This window comes from Panthera uncia, chromosome D1, assembly GCF_023721935.1.
Source record: "Panthera uncia isolate 11264 chromosome D1, Puncia_PCG_1.0, whole genome shotgun sequence".
NCBI classification, from domain to species: Eukaryota; Metazoa; Chordata; class Mammalia; order Carnivora; family Felidae; genus Panthera; species Panthera uncia.
In genome coordinates, this window is record NC_064808.1 from 47,757,880 (window position 1) to 47,774,696 (window position 16,817).

General features: G+C 41.9%; 1 protein-coding gene across 9 annotated transcripts in view; it reads left to right on the plus strand.

The window, feature by feature from the left end:
• Positions 1-16,817, plus strand: part of DENND2B (DENN domain containing 2B) — a 178,302-nt gene that overhangs the window by 53,102 nt on the left and 108,383 nt on the right. The window lies entirely within an intron of this gene.

A 16,817-nucleotide genomic window follows, 5' to 3' on the forward strand; every position in this document is an offset into this window, starting at 1 on the left:
GGGCAAAAGATAAGCCTGAAAGAGAGAGGCTTCTTGCCCAAATACCACCCAAGGGATTGTGTGTGTGTGTGTGTGTGTGTGTGTGTGTGTGTGTGTGTGATGGCTGGAAGTGGAGGGTGGGAGTGAACACTGCTAATGAATAGGAAAGGGTAGTAAATCTGGAGAGGGAATGGAGCAAGCTGGCTGTGGAGAACATGGAAGCTGGGAATTTTTGCAGAGCTGTGTTTTAGAGTAGCTGGAGGCCCATGGTAGTGGGGAGGTGGGCATCTCCGTTGTGCTTGCATTGCTGAATACCTTGAGTATGATGGCCATGAATGCCTTCCTCTGTGAATAGAGCTGGTCCTGCGATAGCCCTCTCCACTCTGCATTTGTATTATACCTGTGTAATTCTTGTCTGCCAGAGGTCCTGGCCTAGAGTGTTCTGAGGCAGAGGCAGTGGGTCTGAGAGTGGGTTGGCCAGCCAGAGTCTCCACCTCCCAGTTTGCTGGCTCCCTAAGGATGAGAAGAAGCATCTTTGTAGCTGCCAGTCCTGGCTGGCACAGCTTGTAGAGGTGTCTGTACCCTGGCAGGTTACAGAAACTTCTCATGGATGCCTGGCTCTTTGGGGTTTGAGAACTGATGGGGCTTCATCTGAAGCAGGCCTACCTGAGGGCCTCCTGGGTGGCTCAGTTGGTTAAGCGTCTGACTTCAGCGTGGGTCATGATCTCGCGTTCCATGAGTTTGAGCCCCGCATCAGGCTCTGTGCTGACAGCTCAGAGCCTGGAGCCTGCTTCAGATTCTGTGTCTCCCTCTCTCTCCGCCCCTCCCCCACTTGCACTCTGTCTCTCTGTCTCTCAAAAATGAATAAACGTTAAAAAAAATTTTTTTTTGAAGCAGACCTACCTCAAGGGCCCAAATCTGAAATGTGTATTACAGAATTATTGCTAGTCTTGGCTCTTCATCCCTCTGTGTCTCTCTCTTCCCTTTATTTTCCCATCACTGTCAGGGATTGTGAGCAGCTGCTGCCATCACATAGACTGATCAGGACATTAAGAATGGAGCTAAATATAACTGTGCACACTGCCGTGGTGTGCTCAGGCTCATTCTTAGAGAAGAGGTTAATCTGAATCTGTGATGATCAATAGGGCCTTTCCACCCCAAACAGAGTGGGTGAAAGCAGGAAAGAAAAGGTGGGAAGGTACTTCAGGAGTTGGTAGGGTATTGATTCCACCCCTTCCCTTTCCCCCTCCTCTACCTCCAGCGTATCCTGTGAATGGTCAGGGCAGGAGAGAAAACCAAGATACTGCTTTGCAGCCATCAGGCAGTTGTCAAGTACTTGCCGAATTTTTCAGCCTAACCAGCATTTTGATGCAAATATTGTATAATGCTTGTTTGTTGCCTGAGGGAACCTATAATCTCTAGGAGAGACAAAATTTATTAAACAGGATATCAAAGATCTTAACTGTGTTTAGTTACTAACTGAATATATTTATACTTCAGAAATGAGAAAGTTGTGTCTTAAAACTATAGGAAAGCTTTGTTGGAGGAGGCAGAATCTTTCCTGGTCTTTGAAAGTTAGATGGACTTTATATAAGCAAAGGAGAAGTGGGAAGTGTTGTGGATGTGGAGAAGAGCAAAAACATAGAATGTGACATGGTTAGGGTCACTGATGATCTGCCTTGGGAGTGATGGGTCTGGTGGAGCAGAGCTGGGAATTTGAACCCTGGGACTTCTGCTTTGGTGCATAGGAGATGGGAAGTGAAGCAGTGGCGATGAGAGTTTGTAGAAATCACTCTTGTAGAAAAAAGTAGAGTAATTTTGGAGAGGACAAAGATTGGCAATAAGGAGACCTGCTAAAGAGTGTGGGACATCAGCAACAGGAAGAGAGAAGAAGGGGGTAAAACCCTAGAGAATATTTAGAAGCAGAGGAAGTTGGACCCAGACATGGGATGTTAGGGATGAAGTTGAGGGAAAGACAGAAGATGTCAAAATGTCTGCCCTATCAGAGTGGACTGTTACTGGTAACTTGTGTTTATGAAATGCTTTGCACTTTTCAGAGCATTTTTTCATTCAGTAAGTATCTCAGAGTTGTCTGGGTTCTTTACAGTTCATCTAGTCTCGCTTCATTTTCCAGGTGGGGATTATAAAGGGGAAGCTGCTGCTCCCGTTTCACACAGCTATTTAGTGGTAAAACTGGACCTCCAGTCTCAGCCTGCCATCTCCTAAGGGAATTTTAAGAGAAGAGTACATGGAGGAAGGAGCATGGGATCACGGAAAAGTCCTGTCTAGTTGGGTGACATTAGGTGATTACTAATTTCTGATCAAAATGAAGCTTACTCAGAGGCATTCAGACCAGCTCTGAGAATTTTTTTTTTTTTTTTTTTTTTTTTTTTGAGAATTACTAGACAAGAAGATGGATTCTTTGGGTCCTTCTAGTTCTGAGATTCTTAAGAGTGTACAAAAAAATGTATATGAAAGGTACTGAATTGGGTTTCCTGGGAGACTGGCTGGTTTCCAGTGTGGTCTTTTCTAAGGGAGTTTCTAGAGTTAATTTGCTCCATATGATTTTCACCTTATGTGCTGACCGCAGAACCTAACCACTGAGGAGGACACAACTCTGCTGTTAGTGGACTATAGCCAGTGATAATCAGCAGCCAAGAACTCAGTATTTGCAGAGTTACATTTATGGCTCTTTTTATATTATCCACTTTTCCCCACCTCCTCTTGAAACACAAGACACACACGCACACACACACACACACACACACACACAGACACATACTTTTCCTCCACTCCCTTCCCTCTCTCCTTCCATTCCTCTTTTATTCTTTCTCCTTCACTGTTTTTCTTGTCTTGTCCCCCATCCTCCATCTCTGTCCTTTATACTCTTGTCCATCTTGTTCTCTCAACAACTTCCTGTGTTGGAGTGACTTCACCTCTTGGTTTGAACTCAGACATGACTACAGCAAAGCACCTTGGAATATCCTGCTTTGTCTGTACCTCCTGATGTGGTGACTGGCGCCCAGTGATCACAGCCAGAATCCAGGAGTCATTCTGGGCACTTCCTTACCTCCATAGTCAGTCATCCTGCATCCCCCAAGTTCTTGGTTTCTGTTAAAATAGCTCCTGATCATCCCTCCTTGTCCATTCCCATTGCCCATACAGCAGGAGAGAGAGAGCAGAAAGAGAGGTCACAGTTGAAAAAAGAAAAGTAAAGATGAGAGTCACTTTTGGTGTCCTCAGAAGCATTTTGCAAACCTCCAAATCCCAAGTAGAGCCTTTTTGTTTGCCTGTCACACATTTGTAGCTCTCTTCTCTGAGATTGGCTGCTGGCTGTGCTTCTGCTAGCCGTGTTTGGACACAGTCTGAATCTGAAAAGGAACAATAATTTAATCAGCAGTCGTAACTCTCTTGGGAGGACATAGAGTCAAGCCTCATCTTCTTGGTAAACTGTTCCCAAGTAGATTTACCTCTCTTCAGCTCCGGTAGGCCTTTTCCTTGGAAGAGATGTGTCCCATGCATGACTGAGCACAGATGTTATCTGCATTGACATGAGTGGCTGCAATCTTTCATCACCTTGAGGACTCTCAAATGGTTGACTTCCTGTGCTTGCTCAGGTTTGAAGAGAGCCAGTGTCTCTGAGATACAGCCTTTGGAGGCCTACAGCTCTTGAGAAAGAAGCCTTGTGCTGGCATCTGCTGTGCCAGGGACAGTGGTCCCTGAACCTTTGTTTTTTGTACTCTTCCCCTCTCCTCCCAGTCATTTAGCAGTGTTAGCCAACCAGTTACATGGACTTTGGGTAATCATGTTAACCCAGCATAAGGAATCCTGACGCTGAGGGAATAATAGACTTTCTGAATTCTTTCTTTCCTTCAAGAGGCTAAGTTGTACTCAGATATGTTCCTTGACATCCTTGGGAGTAATGCGCAGGAATTCCCCCAAGTATGCTATTCTCAGACTTCCAAACAAGCTTCCTCCTGTTTCTGTCCTTCAGGATCTTCAACTACTTTCTCCTCTCCCTTTACTTTCCTCTATTTTCCCCCTCATCATCTCACCTCTCTTCCCTTCCTTACAACCTGGGGCCTAATTTGTTCCCCTATTGCATAGGTTCTTCTATGTTGACCTCTCAGTAGAAGAACATTATTTTTTTAAGTTTATTTATTTATTTTGGGGGAGAGAGTGAGCAAGTGTGTGAACAATAGAGGGGAAGAGAGAATCCCAAGCAGGCTCCTCTCTGTCAGCTCAGATGGGGCTCAATCTCATGACCCTGAGATCATGATGTGAGCCAAAAATCGAGAGTTGGATGCTTAGCTGACTGAGCCATCCAGGCACCCCTGAGTGAAGAACATTTGGAAGCACCTCTTTGTATACGAAAGCCACCTAGCTCTATTTTACATAAAAGTGGGATACACCTAGTACATGTATTGTTATGGAAGGAGCTAATCATTCTAGAAACTTCTAGGTTTGTATTCTTTGGAAAAAAGAGAATGGTTTAAAAAAATGACATTTTGTACTATAGGATGTTGAAGTTTATTTAATGTGACCCTCATCTGTAGACCAGGGCCGCCTTCCATGTTTCTAGGATAAGAACTAGGTTTTGAGGGGCCGCTGCTCTTCTCTCTCTTGCTGATTCTTCCTGAGTATTTAGAAGAAGTATCATAGTTTTCCATTTTGGGAGATAAGCTGGCATGTATATTTCCCAGCAATGCCTGATGGAGCTGAAATGCTGCATTCCTACTGTCTAATGTTTCAGTTACAGTAGTCAAACCCGAGTCCTTACTCTCCAATAACTATTAGATGACACCTTAGTATAGAAGGCTAAAGGTCCACGAGAATTCACTCTGCTGGTTAAAAATATCACTTTGTAATTCTGATCATGATGAACCATGGTTTGGGGAGATGATGGTTAAGAATTGTTGAGATTCTTGAGCTTCTCTGTGTCCTTACTAAAGCCTGGGTGGTCAGAGCCCCAAATGGGAGGTTCCAGGGTGAGTAGCAGGAATGACAAAGGGCAGATCACGCAGGGCTCAGCTGGCCCTTCTTTATGTGAGCTTTCTTTATCTCATCTAGCCACCAGTTCCCCGGAGATGACTCCATAGGGATAAAAGTGGTATCTTCCTGTTCTGCAGGAGGACTTAAGAGCCTCACGAACCAGACATGTTATCTTATTTCTCAGCTTAAGAGGCTCCATAGACTTGATTTTTCTCCCTTCAGTATACTTGCCTGAGATAGTTATTAAGACTCCATTTACCCCTGAGTCTGCACATAGGGTGTGTGTCCCCTGGATGCACGATTGTTCTAATGCAAATGGAGCAGAGTAAGATGTGGACCTCATTTGATCTGGGCTCTGTATTTCAGTCAGTGAATCTAAAAATCACATGGACTCATCAGTTGACTCCTATTGAATCATTTCTCAAATCTTCACTTATACCATCTTCATCCTGTGTTGTTACGCAGTTTTTTCCCCTAAACTTAAGTATAAAACAATGTCTTTTGTCCTTTTAAAATTTCATCTTGTTATTTTTAACCTATGGTTCCAGTTTGTTAAGGCCTTTATTCTGATTCTCTCTAGTATATAAATTATCCCTCCTATTTAGGTTGTCAGAGGCATTTCAGATAAGCATGTCTTCCCCAAGTCATTGATAAAAAGGGTGACAATGGTAGGATCTAGAACAGATGGGAAGTGGCCAAACTTCTAGGAGTTCCAGAGTGCTTCTTCTTAGTTGATCCATATTGCAGCACAGTTTGGCCCCAGCTGTCCTGACTTACCAGACCATCCAGCTGCCAGTATATTTCTGTTTTATCCTTAAGATCAAGGGAAGTTTTTCTGAAATCCAGATAAATTGTGCTCCCGGCATTTTTTTTTTTTTTTAATTTTTTTTTCAACGTTTTTTATTTATTTTTGGGACAGAGAGAGACAGAGCATGAACGGGGGAGGGGCAGAGAGAGAGGGAGACACAGAATCGGAAACAGGCTCCAGGCTCCGAGCCATCAGCCCAGAGCCTGACGCGGGGCTCGAACTCACGGACCGCGAGATCGTGACCTGGCTGAAGTCGGACGCTTAACCGACTGCGCCACCCAGGCGCCCCCCGGCATTTTTTGATATATGTGTGTGCATATGTATGTGTTTATTTTTGTGATATATCATATATATCATATACAAATATGTGTCATGGAAATATGTGTGCATATTACTTTTTAAACCCCAAGTTGTTATTTATAGACCACTTGATTTCTATCACTGTGTGTTTTACATGTAATGTCTCCTTTATTCTCTACAATAATTTTATATTAACTTTATTCAATGAAAGTAATAATGTGTTTTAGTATGATTTGTGTGTAATCTCTAGCGACTGGTACTTCCTTCTCTATGTCCTTTCCACTTTTCACTTATCTTTGTTCTGGAGTTTTGCCTGTGATATTACTTATTTAATAAATACTTACTGAGTACTTCCTATATGTAAAAAAAACACCGCATTATAGTCTGTTGAAAATTCAAAGACTGATAAGAAATGATCTCTTTGCTCAGAAAAGCTTATATGTTATTACAAATACGAAGGGATGAACAATAGCTTGGTGGAGGAAGGAGTGAAAGCAGAATAACTCAGAAAAGAGAATCCTGAGTGTGAATGGGACGGTGAAGTTAGTCCATTACCAGGTTCTGAATGGAAAGCTCTAGAAGCCATAGTGGTGGTATGTTCCATGTCAGAACCTTTGTACAAAGATAGAAAGTATCCAATTGACTGACTGTTTTAAATCCTATCCCAGTACTTTGTTGGAGTGTCTTACTGAGTTTGAAAGTAAGGAGAGGCTGGCCTGGCAAGGGGGGCCACTTCTGAAATCTTTCGTTTAAAAATATTATTAAAAATATAGACAGTACTTTTTTTATATGTCCAGTTTAAATGTGAATATTCATGGGGTACCTGGGTGGCTCAGTCATTTGAGTCTGACTCTTGGTTTCAGCTCAGAACATGATTTCGTGTTTCGTGGGTTTGAGTCCCATGTTGGACTCTATGCTGCTTGGGATTCTCTAGCTCTCCTTCTCTCTCTGCCCCTCCCCCACTTGCATTGCCTCTGTCTCTCTCAAAGTAAATAAACTTAAAAAAAATTAAAAAATAAATGTGAATATTCATGTACTTACAACCCAGCTTAATAAAGAAAACATTACCATTAGTTTTAAAATCTCCTATGTGCCTTTAATAATAATTGTCTTAATTTAAAAAAAAAGTCTTTTTTTAATGTTTATTTATTTTTGAGGGGGGGGGGACGGGGGAGGGGCAAGAGAGAGGGAGACAGAATCCCAAGCAGGCTCCAGGCTCTGAGGTGTCAGCACAGAGCCCAATGTGGGGCTCAAACCCATGAACTGTGAGATCATGACCTGAGCCAAAGTCAGATGCTTATGGACTGAGCCACCCAGGTGCCCCAATAATTGTTTTAATTTAAGAAAATAAATATGTATGTTAAATTGTAGAAGTAAAATATTCTAAAGTATTTCAAACTTAGTAAAAAGGAAAAAAAAATTGTGTTTATTGTTTTGGCATTATTTCCTTTTTCACTTGCATGTGTTTTTATTAATGTAGTTACAGCTCTGTTTTGCATAGTTAGCATTGTCTGATGCTGTTAAAGTCCTCACAGTCATCACTTAAAGTTAATTCCCAACTAAGTGATACATGTAACACGTGTAAAAGTAATACATATAGGTTCAAAAGGTACAAAAAGATGTACAGAGAAAAGTGAGTCTTGCCCTGGCTTTCTCTTCTCTTTCCCTAGAGCCAGTTGCTGGTAGCAGCTTGTGGACTGTGGTCGTCTCTTTTAATGCTGCACAATAGTCCAGTGTAGTGTTTCGCAGACTGCAGGTCATCACTAGTGGGTTGGAAAATCATTTAGCGGGGGCTGTACAAGCTCTGTTTGTTTTCTTAATGAAATAGATTACGATAGAAAATAGCAGAGAGCATCACACATGGTAAAGATAAGTACTGTTCTGAGAAAACTTTTTGGTTCAGTTTTATACACACACACATGCCCTCTCACATATGTACATACTATGTTATATTTGTAGTTTTTACTCTGGATGCTGGTCAAAGCATACTTGAAATTTACCAATCTAGTAATGATTGACATTGAGGTTGTTGCTAATTTTTCATTGTTATAAATAATACTGGGAATAGGCATTTTTCCCCCTCATACTACAGAATGTTTTTTTTTTAATGTTTATTTATTTTTGAGAGAGAGAGAGAGAGAGACAGAGACAGAGCATGAGCTGGGGGAGGGGCAGGGACAGAGAGGAAGACACAGAATCTGAAACAGGCTCCAGGCTCTGAGCTGTCAGCACAGAGCCCAGTGCAGGGCTCAAACTTGGGAACAGTGAGATCATGACCTGAGCCGAAGTTGTACGCCCAACCTACTGAGCCACCCAGGTGCCCCTACAGAATGTTTTTTTTTTTTTTTAGGGTAACTTCCTAGAAGCGAGAATACTGAGCCAAAGGATATGAACATTTTAATTAATGTAGCCAAGTTACTTTTCTAAAATCTTTGTCCCATTTACTCTTTAATAAATGCTGTCTGTATTTTATTTAGTATAGGTTATTTTTATTTTAACACATTTTCTATGCATTATAAATGTTTTATATATATATTTATATATATTCATATATATATATATGTGTATATATATATATACATTTAAATATTGATTTTGAGAGAGAGAGAGCACAAGTAGGGAAGGGGAGGGGCAGAGAGAGAGGGAGAGAGAGAGAGAGATGTCATCACAGAGCTGGATGCTGGGCTCGATCTCATGACTGTGAGATTGTGACCTAAGCCAAAATCAAGAGTCAGGTGCCTAACCAACTGAGCCACCCAGGTGCCCCAATGTGTTATATACTTTTTAATTAAATGGGATAATTTGTTACTTTTCTCAAAGTAATATAAAGTGAACACTTCTCTATTATACTAAATATTCTTTTTTTTTATGTTTATTTATTTTTGAGAGAGAGCACATGAGTTGGGGAAGGGCAGAGAGAGGGAGACAGAGAGTCCAAAGCAGGTGCCACGCTGTCAGCATAAAGCCTGATGTGGGGCTCGAACCCACAAATCATGAGGTCATGACCTGACCCAAAGTTGGATGCTCAACTGACTGAGCCACCCAGGCGCCCCTATACTAAATATTCCTCTAGAGCCACTACTCTCATTCTGGGGGGAGCTTTTCTTGGATGTGGGATGCAAGGGGTGACTGCTCTTACTGTTTCTCAAACTGGAGCCATTCTTACCAATTTTTATGATTTGTACCATATATACTTTTATTTACTGATCTTTAAGTTGGCTTTTTTAGAGCTTTTTATTTTTAAATAATTGTAAACTTACAGAAAAGTTGTAGAGACAATACAAGTTCCCTTACCCTTTTATAACTATGGTACAATTATCAACTAAGAAGTTAATAGTAGTGTAGTGTAAACTGTAGACTTAATTTGGATTCCATTAGTTTTTATTCCAGGATCTAATCCAGGTTCCCACATTACATTTATGTATTGTGTCTTTTTAGTCTCTTCCAGTCTCTGACAGTTCTGCACTCTGTCCTTGTCTTTTATGACCTTGAGACTTTTAAGGAGTGGTAGCCAGGTATTTTATAGGATGTCCCTCAAGTCAGGTTTGTTTGATGTTTTCTCATTATTAGACTGAGGTTATGAATTTTGGGGAGGAATGCCACAGAAATGAAATGCCCTTCTTACTGCATCATGTCAGGGCTACATGATGTCAGTATGACTTATTAATAGTAATGTTAACTTTGATCACTTGGTAAAGATAATGTCTGCTGGGTTTCTTCATTGTCAAGTTTTTGTATTTCTGCCTTTGTAATGATAAAGATACTGTGAAGCTGTGCAAGTCTGCTATTTCTCTTTAAACTTCTATCCACTAACTTTAGCAAACAAAATTAAAAGCAAACACAAAATATATACAATTGACCTTTAAACAACATGGGTTTGAACAGTGAAGGTGCAGAAGGTGCACTTATGCTTGGATTTTGTTTTATAAATACAGTGTAGTACTGTAGATGTATTCTCTCTCCCTTATGGTTTTCTTAATAGCATTTTCTTTTCTCTAGCTTGCTTTATTGTAAGAACATAGTATATAATACATATAACATACAAAATAGGTATTAATGATGGTTTATGTTATCAGTAAGGCTTCCAGTGTGCAGTAGGCTATTAGTAGTTAAGTAGTGGGGAAGTCAAAAGTTACATGCAGATTTTTAAGTGCACAGGGGGCCAGCACCCTAACCCCCATGTTGTTCATGGGTTAACTGTACCTTTTTTATTTATTTATTTTTTTTTAGCATTGGTCTAATCAATGAGATCAGTGAAAATGATAGCTGGTTGTGTTTTTTCTTATGCACACTAAGACAAATACAAAAGTATTAAACGTTTTTAAAATGTTTGTCCATATACCACTTACAATCATCTGTATACACACCATACCTTGGAAACTCTGGACCACTCTGAGGTGCTAAGCACCAAATGGTTTAGGTTTTGGGCTGATATTGTTGATCCCTTATTAAGGTTGATTAGTTGGTTGGTTTTATTAGTTCATATATTAAAAATGTAATAATTGTGCTTGGGACAGAGTCCTAAACTAGAATTCAGAGTTAAGAATTCAAGTAGTTCTTGCCCTGAAGAATATTATAGGCTAGTAGGAGAATTAAGTTGAATAGCCTTGGTACACTAAAATACAAGGCAGTGAGCACAGCTAACAACTGTTAGTACTTAGACTGTTTGTTTCAAGGAGTATAGGCGCTGTGAGTAGAGAATCCAGTCCAGGCAGGGAAAATCAGGGGAGACAGCATGGAGGAGATGACACAGTCTGGGCCCACATTTCCTACAGCTTTACCCAGATCTTATTCTGAGGGGCACTTTTCTTTTTCAGGCTCCAGGTATTTTCTTGGTTATATCATGGAGAAGCCATTTGAGTCCACAGTCTTCTTATTCCACCATCTCCCTTCCCCCCACTTTGTGCTCTATCTCCCCCATCTTGAAGCTTCAGTCATGACAGGTTAAGATCTTGGTTGAGCTCAGAGTTCTAAGCCAAGTAAGCATGAGAAGCACATTCTGGAAAGGTAAAATGGTGCTTTTAGAGGGGGTCTGGTATATTGCCTGTCCAGTCTTTCCTGGCCCCAGACTGTGTTTATGTGGCCCAGTGTTAAAATGCTCAGACTTGGCAAGGGACAGTAGTCAGAAGTCTGTGGATTTGAGAGATTCTAGGAAATTAGCCCGTATATGAGCATTGTGACAGATACTCCAAGAGACTGGATCAAGCCACTGTGTATCTTGTGCTCTGGGGATCTGAATTGTGAGTTTCATATTGAGGGTTGGGAGCTGAATAGAAGTAAACTAAGGCTAGAAGGCTGACAGACCAAAGGAAAGTGTGCTCAACCCAGCATGAAGACGTCTAGTAGCCACTTCACCACAGGGCGGTGGGATCCAGGATAATTACAGGCTGAATCCCACACTCTTTTACTTCAGAGTCTTAGTGTTGGGTGGGAGGGTAGGAGATGGGTGGGAGGCAGGTGGGATTAAGGTAGGAGTAAGGACCCCAGAGAATATCCTGCCATAAAACGGCAGGATTTGAATACAGGATGGCTCTTTCTCTGTTTTCCCAGGAAGGCTGTGCAAGCAGAGTATGTGTAGTAGTGGCCTGGAGGTCCTGCTGGATGTGCCTCCTGACAGAGGCAGAGGAGGCTGGGGTTGCCATCTGGAGGGAGACATTTATTTTGTTGCTTCAAAGGTGCTGGTAGAAGAGACTGCTTGATTTGTAGTAGGCAGATTATCTTTCAAGAGAACTAAGATATTGCCAATTCTTCTGCTTTGTAAAAGCGGCTTTGTCTCAGACTGATGGCCAGGAGTAAGTCCCTGGGAGCCTCAGTCTCCTTCCAGGCACTTCCCAGGCCATTTCCAAATATCCGCATCTGGTGTTTAGTATCTTTATTCTCTCTCTAGCTTTCCGTAGTCAAGAAGCCTGAATCTTCCATCTTCTCCTCCAGGAAAGCCTGCCCTGTTTGGGGGGACAGTCTTCTGTCTGATACCAGGCAGATGACTCCAGAGCCCCAGATCAGGGGCTCTGCTGAAAGAGTTAGATGGAGACTCTGTAGCCCCTGAAACAAGAAGTCTTCTTGCTGCTCTGGACTCTTCAGAAAGCACTGGGACTAGGTGACTAGGACAGAACAGTTGGACTGGGTGACTGCAAGAGAAAATTCAAGCTGGAAGGACCCTTAGAGAACAGCTAGTTCAAACAGCCCAATTGCCCTCTTGTTATACGCAGGGAAAAGCAGAGGCTTTTCAGTGGGGGCAGGGTTTTGCTCAAGATCTTACCACCCTGGAAACCAGGACCTGGGCTCCAGCCTGCTGACTCCTTCTTTCCCTCTCTGAATTTTTAATTTTTCCCTTCTAAACCACATTGCCACTCAGAGGTAGAAAAGGAAAACTGGAAAGCCCTAAAGGGCTCTTGTGTAAGTCTGCCTGCTCACATGGCGGCCAGAGCCCAGTATAGAAATGGTCAGGATACGTGCCTGATTTCCCTGTTACTTGGGTAGAACTAGCTGTCTTCGGTGGAGATGCTGCTAGACTCCAGTCTGGTGGGCACTGGGAGGCTTCTGAAGTACACGGCATCTTTTAGGCATTCTGGTATCCAACAACAGCTTACTTTTCTTGAATTCCTTTGATCCCAAAGTAAGGAGTGACTTTAAAAGATTTACTTTGCTCCTGTGTTTTCAGGTTTGGAATTTCAGTTGTTTTTAAAGAGATAAGAAAATACTATAAACTCTTCTAGGAACTAAATCTAGAATCTAATCATATATATATATATACATATATATATGTGTATATATATATATATATATATACACACACATATATACACATATATATACACACACACATATATATATACACACGTATATATACACATATATATACACACAAACATATATATATACACACATACACACACACACACACATATACTCTTGGTACAGTGTAAGTCTATACACTCAAATTCCCTCATCTTATGGAGGAGACAGCTTCTGTATTTATTTTTTAAAAAGTCTTTTTCAAGGATCAATCTATTACATGAATAGATTGCCCACTGTGAATGAGATAATAAAGTTGGTAGACCTCATGGGGCTCACAACTGTGGGGGATACAGGGGTACAAGTGACAGTGATAAAGTGATATAAATATCATGATGAAGGCATCTTCAAACTGTTGTGGGATTGCAGACTAAGCAAACAGATTCTGCCAAGAGATCAGGAAATATTTCTCAGGGGAAGTGATAACGGAGTTGGGCCTTGAAAGCAGTAAGATTTTGCTTGTCGTAGAGGCGGAGGTAGGGAGGCGGATAAAGGTAACAGCATGAGCACTGGGGAGGGGCTGTAGGAGAGGAAAAACACAGTGTTAAGGGCATAGGTGGTGTGTGGTTGTTGTGCCAGTAGATGGGTGTGGGCAGCAGGGGAAGCATGGGCAGCAGATGAAGCCAGAAAGGATTTCAGATTTCGGTGCTAATGTATCTCATGAGGGGGTTTAGTCACACTGCTGTTACTGTTATTTAGGCTTTCCTTATTTTCCCCTCAAATAGTAGTTATATATATATATATATATATATATATATATATATACACATATATGTATATATATATGTATAAATGTATATATATATGTATGAATGTGTATGTATACATATACAAATATTTAGTAATGAAAAAAACATTTTTTTCAAACCTTTTATACTCCAAATTATAAAACATAAGATGATTTTTTTTAGGGAAAATGTATTTCTTGCAAGTACGGTGACCTGCACAGTAGACATAAGAGAAAGCGTTTTTGTCCCTGAATGCTGCTGACCTGAGAGAACCTTCTCATGTATGGGAGTTGGGCCATTCCTGCATCCCGCTTGGTTTGGCAATGATACTGGTGGAGGAGTGCCTGTAATGGGTAATGGGAGAGGCTATAAAACCCTGGAGCGCGTCCCTAGAAGAGTGACCTTACGAGGAAATTTCTGGGAAACAAACCACAGGGAGACTTTACAGGAATTTTTGGTTGAGCCCACAGGCAAGGCACATAAGAAAAGGGGATGTAATTATAGTTTGTAAGCCTATGAAAAGAAACAATGAGTGACATGAAATAGCTGTTCTAAGTTTCTTCTTCCTGTAGGACAGGATGAAATGTGTGTGTGTGTGTTTTTTTTTTTTTGCATTCATTCAGCAGACATTAATTGAGTGCCAGCTGGGATCTGGGCCCCATACTAAATGCAGGGAATATGGCGGCAAAAACAGTCAAGGTTCCTGCTCCTAAAGGAACTCATTGGGGAAAACTGACATTATGAAAAGGATGGATATATTTTGGTTAGAGATGATGGTGAGTGCTATGAAGGATAAATCCTCATTTAGATTGGAGGATTGTGGAAGACTTCTCTGAGGAGGTGAGAGTCCTGGTTGAGGCAAGGTAAGAGCCAGTTTGGCACATGGGGAGTGACACAGGCAAAGGGGAACAGCTTGGGGAAAATCTGGCCCTTGTAGCTGACACACTCAGGTGGAGGGCAGGAAATGTGCTGAGAGGAGGCTGGAGAAGGATCACAGGGCCTTCTAGGTCCTGGTAAGAATCAAGATTTCATCTAAAGTGCAGTGGGAAGACACTGAAGTGTGTTAAGGAGGAAATGACATGATCTGATATAAAAGGGTGATTCAGACAGCTGCATGGAGAATGGAGCTGTGAGGGCAAGAGTGAAAGCTGGGGCAATCCGGACATTTTTCAGTCATTAAGACGGGACTAGGGTGGCGGTGGAGGTGCAGAAAAATGGACGGATACATTTTGGAAAAAGAAATGTTTGGAATTGGTAAATGGATTGGATATGGAGAGGGGGAGGTGGGAATATGCAAGGGTATCTCCCAGATTTCTGGCATAGGTATGCATGCATGCCACTCAACAGATCCTAGAACACGTGAGGTTGTAAGAGCCCTATCATTTGGGAAAGGTCAAACAGGATTGGTCTGAATCCAGCTGTGCAGGGGCAGCAGGGGGATTCAGCTGTCCTCTTGCTCTGCCTAGTGCAGAGAGCTTATACCTGTCACAGCACCCAAGCAGGGATTCTGGTTCTCCCATAATGGGGCCCTTACTGTGTCCCTTCCCCCAGAGGACAAGGCTCTAAAGAACCTCTGTGAACTCCAGCATGCCACTAGGGGGAGCATGGCCTGCATTCTGTTCCTGGTCTGTGGGGCTTTTTGAAGTTTGCATTACTTTAGAGTCCGACTTGTGTCTTCAGCCCTGGTCCTGGCCCCTCACAGTGCTTAGAAGAATGCCTGACATATGGTAGGTGCTGGATAAATATTTGTTGGTGCTAATACTGTAACTGAGTATTAGCTTGTTGTAGAAGTGGATGGGCATCACCTCTTCTTAGTGTGGGTACTTGGAAGTGGAGGGTCAGGAGGAGAGCAAAGGGATGCCTGTTGGGAATGGGAAGGGGAGAAGTTCAGTGACTTGATGGTGTTCCACTTGTCATTCCATTCAGTCTTTCTTTGCAGACATGGGGAACTAGGGCCTTTGAAGGATTCCCGAGCTGGTGTTTGGGTCAGGTCGGGCTTCTGTAGTGGGAAATTGGACCTGACCGTTTTGAAGCTCTGATTGCTTCACTAAAGCAATAGTGCCCACCACTTAGGATTTATTTCCTGTTGGATTTTCTAACACTTTCCCTACCTTAGCTTCTGACATATATTTACTTTTTAAACTCAAGTCAATTAAAATCTTATTTTGATAATTTTGTGATATATCAGAGGTCAATAAAAGTCAAAAGGATTCTATAAAGGATCGCTGCATTAAAGATTCCATCAGGACCTCACTGGCAGTGTTTTTGGAAAGCAGCATTGAAAAATCTCTTACTTGGGGCACCTGGGTGGCTCAGTTGGTTAAGCATCTGACTTTGGCTCAGGTCATGATCTTGTTGTTCATGAGTTTGAGCCCCACATCAGGCTCTGTGCTGACAGCTCAGAGCCTGGAGCCTACTTCAGATTCTGTGTCTTCTTCTCTCTCTGCCCCTCCCCTGCTTGTGCTCTGTCTCTCTCTTTCAAAAAATAAACCAACATTAAATTAAAAAAAAAGAAAGAAAAAGAAAAATCTCTTCTTTAAGCCTCGGTGTTCTCCTCTTGGAGAGATAACAGAGGCCCTGGGTTTTGTTTGTCTGTATGTGGTGAAAACAGTAGAGATGAATGAAGTTCTTAGCTCAGTGCCCGACTTAAGGAGAATGCTTTTACATAGTCATCTCTTTTATGCCCATCCCAGCCCTATCAGTTGCCCATGGGACAGGTTTCATAGGTAGAAACTGGGAGGGTAGGTGACTTGCCCAAGGTCACATGGCTAGTTAATGGTGGAACCAGATACTGCCAAGGTCTTCTGACCCCCTGCTCCACCTGGTTTCCCTGCAGCCTTTCTGCTTACTACACAAAAGAGAGTTGAAAAGCTTCTGTACTCTTTCTAGATCTGTTATTTTCTGGTTCTGTGACCTGGGGCAAGTCATTTGACCTCTCTTTCAGATTTTCATCTCAATCTGTTAAATTAGATTTAATAACCTGTGATAATAGCAGTCCTAACTTTCAGGTCAGTTGTGTTGAACAGATGAGTCAAGATTTCTGAGAGTACTTCGAAAAAGTTTAAGGTAAATTATAGCTACAGGGCAAGACTTTTCCCTCTAATCTGTGTATCATTACCTTCTACAGCTCATAGATGCTATCATACAGTCTTCAGGCCAACAGAATGGTAGTCAGGTCTAATTCACAATGACTCAGAAAGATTCTCTGCCTTCCT